Source organism: Adiantum capillus-veneris, chromosome 5, assembly GCF_014529385.1.
Source record: "Adiantum capillus-veneris isolate H3 chromosome 5, ASM1452938v2, whole genome shotgun sequence".
Classification (NCBI taxonomy): domain Eukaryota; kingdom Viridiplantae; phylum Streptophyta; class Polypodiopsida; order Polypodiales; family Pteridaceae; genus Adiantum; species Adiantum capillus-veneris.
In genome coordinates this window covers 98,258,510-98,267,884 of record NC_140935.1, presented here as the reverse complement: position 1 = coordinate 98,267,884, position 9,375 = coordinate 98,258,510, and positions in this window count along the sequence as shown.

Genomic DNA, 9,375 nt, shown 5'->3' with positions numbered 1-9,375 from the left:
ATGGTAAACGGGCGTGATGACTGTAGAGTTTTGTAGAAGGATATAGGCAGATTACTTGGCGGTAATGCATTTGATTTGCTTATAGAGTTAGTAGTTGCATCACTTCGAGTTCACTTCATTACGATTGACACCCTAGTGAGTTTCCATGCCTCATCCGAGTCGCTTCCCTTGTATTGATAAACATGTTGATGCTTGAGAGTTATGCTATGGACGTCCGTCACGGCGACCCGCAAACATTGGCGCCATTGCCGGGGAATGTACCTTAGGTGATGAGTGACCGAGTGCACAGTTAGATTCCTTAAAAAAAGATCAATCCACAAATCCATTTTACACCTCAGTTAGGTTTCTAGACAAGGGTTTAGAGCTTAGTGGAGTCTAGAGCCAGTGGACCGGCTAGATCCTCTCTTAGGAGATTTAGGGAGCTATGAGTGAGAGTGTTAAAGCATTTTTGCTCTTCAATTTGTCTAATTCGATTGAGTACTGAAATCTCACCCGAAAATCGTCATGTTTGTTTTGTTTAATTCATTTCCTTATGTTTTTTCAGTTCTGTACTTAGGAGTAGGATAAGCAATTCACATTCCAATCAGATTTGGGGCAAAAGTTAGAGTCGAGAAACCAGCAAACCATAACTTTGGTCAAAAAAGCCATAAGACTCTAAAATTTTGAAAATTTGACCAAACAGGGTTGATATTGATTCAAATCACAAAGTGGTAGCACAAAACACTAGGAAACACTTGTTAGAGGGAGCAAACAAAATTTCATCAGATTTGTCCCAAGTAGTACGATCGCGATCGTGTACCTCAGTGTCAGATTTGTACAAGATTTGACATGTGCCTTCTGAAAGATTCAAAACATGTTTGTCTAAAGCAACCACACCCAAAAACATCAAAAATCAAGGAAATCAGACCACTTGGGTAAAACTAGCCTGACAGACCCAAAAACTGTAAAATCTTGACTTTTGGTGATCCAAATGCAAAAAGACTTTGGGGATAGCCTTAAAACATCAGTGTCTACAAGCATGCCAAATTTGGTCTCATTTGGGCTCAGAAGTAAGATCGTAATTGGTGTACCTAAGTGCCAGATTTTGACCAGATTTCATCTGTGGTATCCTCAGGTGTATACAAACATAAAATTCTAAAGGACGTAGAGCCAGAAACCTCAAAATACCTGTCAAACCATCTGAATACAGATCCGAGTCACTGGCTTAGAAATTGACTTTCAATAGACCAAAACACATCAAAACTGGGAAGGAACCATACAGAGGGATAGCATGTACACAGGACAACCTCAGATAGCTTCCAAATCCCTAATCAAGCACTAAGATCATATCAAAGTGACAGCTTCTTGGAAACAGGCACTTCCCACCAAGAACTGGTAAAAACTTGACTTTTTTGAGTCCAAATACAAAAGTGTCTGGCAGGTAGTCTTAAAATAGCCTAGTGAACAAGCTAGTGAAGTTTCATCTAATTTGGGCCCAGAACTACGATCGCGATCGGTGTATCTCTGGCCCAGATCTGACTCATTTTTGACATGTTCATAGACCTAGACTATTTAAGATATCAGGAGTTGTCAAAACTCAAATTGGACATACTGTCAATAATTTGCAAGCAAAATTGTGTAGAGATCATTGTGAAAGTGTTGGATCTTCTGATAGTTGGAATGATACAGTGATCTCATAGCCATCCAGTGTATTCATTTGCAGAGACCGATCAAGTGACAATCCATGCAGTTGCAAGAATTGGAAGATCATTCCATCTCCAGGTAAGAGGTTTGGATTCAATCAGTAAATCCCACTTTCTTCATGTTTTTGAGATCGGGAAAACAAATCAACACCAGACACCTAACTTTAGCGGATCAAACAAGTGTTGTATCAACGGAGGAGAGTGTAAACCAAGGGATAGTACGACCGTTAGAGCCGATCCTTCAAGAAGGCATCTCCGATACTTCTTCAAAGAGATCTTCCGAGTATTTCACAGAACACTTGGGACAATCAAAACTAAACGGAAGAGAAAACATGGCAGTAGGACCATCAGACCCCTCGGCCACATTAAATCTATTGTTCATCAAGTATCAATATGACAACAAGCAAGGTGCCAAGATATACAAAGATGGTATGGACCACTACTGTGTAAAAATAGAAGATAGACCAGGTGAGTTCAGGGACTTAGTGCCTGTGAGCTATAGCGGAGATAGGTACCTAGATGACGAGCGTATCATGTACTTGGTAGTCCTGAATCCTAACATTGTAGACAAGTGGGGATTGATGGGCACAAAAGCCAAAATAGACGAAGAACATGAGGAAAAGGCACCAACAATGAGCTTACCTAATGCGAGATTAAGGCAAGAAAACAAAACGTTGAGAGTCAACACAGATAATTTCTACTTGGGGTTATACAAGTATAATAATGGAGAGAAAGATCTCTATTATAGATGCGAGGAACCCTACGTCCGAGAGATGACTGAGCGGAAAACACTTTATGTCTTCACCTACACCGAGGGAGTGGAAACGAAAATTGCCGCATCCGACAAGTATGGAAGATGATATGCAGCAATTGATAAAAAAGAGTTGGAAGGATATACGTACTTTGGGGGACCACTTCACCAGTATTATGTCACTCTTAGCCCACTAAGACCAGCACCTACAACTATCGTGCCAGAACCGATGACCACAGGTGGAGGGAGGACTCATGTAGCTGATTCTTTCAGTCGACCTCATTATTCGATGCCAAGCCCCATGGGAATGTTACATTCCAGAGAATCAATGGCTACGAATCGAGGTAGTGCGGTTCCTATCTCTACACATACGACAGTAGGTCCGACATTTGCAGCCACCCCATCACATCTGCCTCCTAGTAGTAGATTTGGGGCAGGGGAGCCAACGAGAGCAACCTACGACCTCCATGATGCCCAAGAACGATTAAGTCGAGACACGGGAGCAATGAGAATGACTGTAGACCATAGACGTATCAGGCCATCCCAAGTAGTGAAGTGCATGCCGAAGAAGTATAGCGGATCGGGGGATCCATATGCCCATGTATCGCTCTTCAAGCAAGTCTTAAGAGCAGAACAGATCACTGATTTCCATATTCAATACGAGGGATTCAGGCTAACCTTGGAAGGGACGGCCTTAACATGGTTTCAACCTCTAAACCCTGAAACTTGTCCAAATATTGAACATGTATTGCATGAGTTCGCGGAAGAATTCTCAAAACGGGGTATAAAGCATAATACTGTATCGCAGATATATGCGTTTAAACAAAGGAAGAATGAAAAAGTGAAGTAAGCAACCTTGAGATTCCAGAAATACATTGAGAGGTGCCCGAGGAGGGAATTACCGCAGGACGAGAGATTGTATGTGCTCTTCGTTGAAGGACTTAGGAATGAAACCTTGAAAAAGGACCTTCAATTTAAGGCCTGTAGCACATTTCAACAGGTTACAAGGGAAGCCTTATATCTTGTCGATAACTGCAAAGCATATGGGGAAGTGTCAGAGGATACTGATTCAGTAACCAGTGGCTCTTCATCGATTAAAAGCGAGCCCTCTACCAAGAAAGATGCTCAGGGGTCCTTGATGCCGACAACTGATCAATTGATAGAGGAGGTAACGAAGAGAATGCAGCAACATATGAGATCGAATCCGGTGATGAGACAGTCTCAGACGAGGAAGTGTGACATATGTGGGAGGGATCATCCAACGCCATGGTGCACACAACAACCAAAAGCACCATTTGCGAATGGACGAGTACTGAAATGGTGCGCCATAGAACAAAAATGGACAAATCATAGCACGGAAGAGTGTTTTTATAACAAAAACTATGTGAGGGAAAGACCGTATGGACCTCCAGCAGGACCATCCCAACCACCTCCTCCAAGATATCAAGTTGGACCAAATATGAATCTGGTAGCAGGAGCAGACAGACCTCAACCTGTGTTGGGTCAACAACCTCCATTACAACAGAAAAATAGAGCCATGATTAGGTATGCTCAACCTTGTGAAGCATCACCAGGAACAAATAGTACACTTCAAGTTTCTTATTATGAGGAACCGAATGAGCCGTACGCAACAGAACCTGAATTACAAATGTACGCAGACGAAGCCTATCAACCGTGCGGAAATAGTAAAGGTATGGCCCCACCAACGTATGTAGCACAACCTTCGAGAGATCAATATTTGGTAGACGAAAGAACGTTAATGTTCATTGCGAACTAGAATTACAAACCAAGAGGATATCCTAATAGAGCGGGACAACCTATGGGACGACCTCCTCAAAATCAACCACCAATTGGACAGTGCTATAGCTGTGGAAGTACGGATCATTGGGAGCATAACTGCCCTTTCAAAGGAAAAAGAGTGAAAATTTTTGGGTTTTGTGACGGATGTGGTGTGAATCACATTTTGCCAGATTGCCCAAAGAATCCGGACAACAAGGGAAAAGCAACTATGAATATTGTGGGGGTGATACCAAGTGCAAGCAGCAGATCAAAAACCGATTCCATGATCCAAATCAATTCAATAACCAGAGCCCAAGCCAAGGACTTAGGGAAAAACGAGCCCTTGGAGGAAAAGGTCGAGTTGCTAATACCCACAGAAAATGAGAGTTTATCTGTGAGAACCCAGCGAAAATCCTGGAAGGCGAAACGAGACAGGATGAAAACAAGAAGGTTGAAAACCCAAATTGCCATGCAAAACGAATTGCATGAAACAAAGGAGCAACTGAAACAAGAGAGAGAGAGAGAGAGAGAGAGAGAGAGTAAAACTGCTGAGGTTAACAACAAGCCAAGGAAAGCGTCCTCAGGGGGATCAGTCTTGGTTGAGAAAGTGCTAGATCCGTTAGATGCTCTACTACAAGCGTACGAAGCAAGGCTAAAAACAAACCAAACCTTAGAGCAGAGATGGTTAACTTATCCACAGCCAGAAGTGGAAACGAAGCGTTTGGAAATGTGTAAACACCTCATTGAAATAGCCCAGGCGTTGATGGAACCTAAGGTGGTTAGAACCCCAGAACAAGAAGTGTTGATTCACAAAGAGCGAGAAAAACTAAAAATCGATGAACCAAAACAAGTTAACGGACCCAGGCCTGAAACGATATTGTCACTGGATCACCGAATGGTGCCGAACACAATTGATGACGCTAAGTCAATGACGATAATGCCAATTCCAAAAGTTGAAGAACAATGGCCACAACACTTATGGAAAACCATTAGAAACAGAAAGAACGGAAGCGCGACGTTACAGTCTGCTCCAATTCTTGAGATTAACCTAGATAACGGATTTTATCCAACTGATATACAATCACTGTATGGGGATGCAGGAACGGAGGTTTCGGTGGAAAGCAAAGCCCAATCCTTGAAAACCCTGCCTTCATTTATAGGTGAACACGAGGCACAATCTGGAGATAATTTTAGTTCCATCCCAGATGAGAACTATTCCACATATGGTTGACTCAAAAAGTCTTCAAGAGATGCTGTCGACACCTATAACATGCACAATCACGCTGTTCAAACTCTTGAGAGTCAGACCACACTTATGGGAAGACATGGGGAAACATTTGGAGCACAAAGGAGTAAAGATTCCTCTTTAGACAAACCCTACGGGAGAAGAAAACAAACGGGAAGGTCAACCCAAAGCCCAACCAGTGCCCATAAACAAGGTCGGAGATTACTGTGAAGGCGAGGAGGGTAATACAACCTTACCTGTTGAATATCAGGATATAAAAACGATAGCTATCCTAGACAGTGGAGCAGGAGTGGAGATATATTGCTACAAAGAAAATCTGGGAGAAATGGGGCCGTCCAGCTCTCAGAAAAACAAGAATGAAATTGCAACTCGCAGATGGGTATATAGAGAGACCATTGGGAATCCTGGACCAAATAGTTGTAACTTCGTGTGGAATTAACTATGAGCACACCTTTGTTGTGATGGATTTCGGAAAAACAAACAACTTCGACATTATTTTGGGACGACCTTTTATGCGTCAACTCAAAATGATACAAGATTGGGGGTACGACCAAATCTACCTAAGGCACGAAGAACTAATAACGAAAATCAACATGAAAGATCACAGCTATAGAGACGTTGCAAAAACACCAGTGCAAGAATTTAATTCAACCACTGTAAATGAAAAAGAAATACCTGCATGGATGCAAACGAAAGCGCATGTATGGATGTGTGGAGCATCTGATTGTGGAGACATAATCAAAGAGGAATGCGTTTTGGAAAGATCCATAGAAGACGAGGCCTATCTCCCAGAACCTTTCCCTGAACATTTATTTGAGCCATTCGGGTGGACTCAAATATTTTCAACCTTTGACATATGTGTTAACGAATTCACCCCTACAAAATTTTGTGATGAAGAAGGATACGACTCAGGATCGGAGAGCGAGGGACAAGAAGAACCACCACCTGAGACCGAGTGTAAAAGAATCATTGATGAGATATCTGTAGTGAACGATAGGAATCGAACAGAGGAGGAATTCACGGATTCACTAAGTGGTGACCTTCCATCACGGGATGATGAAATCCAACTGATAGAGGCTGATGATGAGAGATCAAGTACATCAAAGACGAATAGGAAATATAGGTCAAGGCAGCACAGGTTTTACGAGTTTCCTAACCAAAACCTAGTCGACAGGAGCAGTATAAATCCAAGAGAACAAGAAAATCAAGGGCAAATAAGCATAATCCGATGCCTCTTGTCAATGACAGAACGAGATATCTAAAGCTTGTCAAAGCTGATGATTGTTTTGAAGACAAGGTCACTGGCCGGTTTGTCAAAACTAAACCATGGAAAAACAACAAGAAGAACAGACACGAAAAGCGAACAACTAATTCGCATAAAGGGGGGGAAACAGGGTCTAAAATGACCAAAACAGAGAGGAAAACGTAGTACAATAAGCTCAAGCGAACCCTCAGAGACATATGGACGACTGACTTTGAAACAAATGAGGACACGAGTTCTGACAAGATGGATGCACCGTCCCATTATAAGAAGTATACCATACAAGATAGGAAAATTATAGTGCAACAACCAATGAGGGAATTGAAGGAGCTGGGTGCATCGTACGACGGTCCTGAAAAAGCCAAACGAATAGATCTAGCGGAGCCAGGAGAAGATCCAAAACCTGCATATATTGCCATGGATCTTACTAAAGAAGAGGAAAAGCTTTTGGTAGCTACTCTTAAACAGTATAGAAATGTGTTTGCATGGTCATACAAATATCTTAAGGGGGTGGATCCAAGTATCTATCAATACACAATACCCTTTAAGAATGACGCCAAACCCAGCAGACAACGTCCCTATACTTACAATGAAACGTTTGCGAAAAAGATCAAGGAGGAGATAGATAAACTTAAAGAGGCAGAGTTTATTTACGAAATTGACCACACCGATTGGGTTTCATCGATTGTGGTGGTCCCGAAGAAAAATGGAAAGTTAAGAGTGTGCGTCAATCTCAAGAAAGTAAACGCTCCTACAATTCGGGACAACTATCCCCTACCCATTACTGATCATGTAATAGAAAAGGTGGTAGGAAAAGAGGCTTATAGTTTCTTAGATGGCTTTTCGGGTTACAACCAACTCGCAATAAATCCAAAGGATCAGCACAATACGGCTTTCGCAACTGAATGGGGTATTTTTGCATTCCGGGTAATGGCTTTTGGCTTAACAAATGCACCAGCCACATTTCAGAGGCTGATGGGTCATGCTTTTAAAGAATATTTAAGACATTTCTTAGAAATTTACATGGATGACTTGTGCGTTCACTCCCTTGTAAGATTGGAGCACATAGAGCACTTGACCAAGGTGTTCAAAAAATGCAAATTGTATCGAATTTGCCTGAATCCAGAGAAATGTGTCTTCATGGTAAGACGGGGCAAAATATTGGGACATATAGTGTCCAAAAATGGTATTTCGACAGACATGGAGAAGATCAACGTCATTGTTGATCTACCACAACCAGTAAAGGTAAAGGAGATACAGGCATTTATGGGCCATTGTGGATATTATCGCAGATTTATCTACTCATATGTTATAATTGCAAAACCACTTTACGTGCTAATAACTAAATTTGAGTGGACGGATGAGTGCGAGAAAGCTTTTCAAACTTTGAAGCAAAGGTTAATTTCCGCTCCAATTTTGAAGGCTCTGGATTGGGAAAAGATATTTCACATCCATGTAGATGCATAAGCGTATGCAATAGGATGCATACTTGCACAACCTGGAGAGAACAACATGGATTTTCCTATAAGTTACTCTAGTAGACAACTGAAAAATGCAGAGAAGAATTACACAAAAACTGAGAGGGAGGAATTGGGTGTGGTCTATGCGGTGAAAAATTTTAGACACTACTTACTTTCCAATAAATTTGTATTCTTTGTTGATCACCAAGCACTGCTGTACTTAGTAAACAAACCTTGTAGTACGGGGAGGATTGTTCAATGGTTCATCATACTGCTTGAGTTTGACTTCACGGTAGTAGTCAAAAAAGGAACTACACACCAAAGAGTGGATCATTTATCTAGAATGATGCATGGAGAAAACCAAGCAGAAGTTGTTGATGATTTGCCAGATGCATATCTTTTCAACATAGAAATGGTTCCAAGATGGAGCGAGGATGTAATTCCTTTGCTGACTATCGGGTCATTGAATGTGACAAGACAACCATCTACCATTGCAGCATCCAGATCATTGGTAATGTTGGTGGGCAGGCTATACAAACAGGGATCGGATCAAATTCTTAGTCTTTGTGTTGAATCTAGTGAACGGGAATTGTACCTCAACCAAGCTCATGTACAAACAACGGGGATTCACAATGGGCATGCGTAGATGTATCAAAGATTGATGAGAATGGGTGTGTATTGGTAAAAAATGCGACATAGTGTTCATATGCATATCAACTCTTACGTTAGATGCACGCTTCAAAAGCCGATAGAGCACGCGACTCTATTCAGATTATTTGTAGCACCCCGATGGAGTAACTACATTATTGAATACCTCACCAACAGGATACTACCTGAAGGGATGAGTAGATCACGTATCAAAACGATCACGAAAGAGGCAGAAAACTATGTACTGATTGAGGACACTCTTTACAAGAGGGGAAAAGACAATCAATTGAGAATGTGTGCGACTGAAGGAATACATTCCTATCTTAGAGCAAGCACACAACGCACAAGCTGGTGGACATTTCTCAGCAGACAAAACGGCCAAAGCAATTCTTATTGCAGGCATATGGTGGCCTACACTATTCATGGACGCTGAGGAGTTTGTGAAACGATGTGACGATTGCCAAAAAACAAAAATTCCTAGAGCACAAGATGATATGCCCTTAAGGCCAATGATGGGGGCAAGAGCGTTTGTGAAATGGGGAATAGAT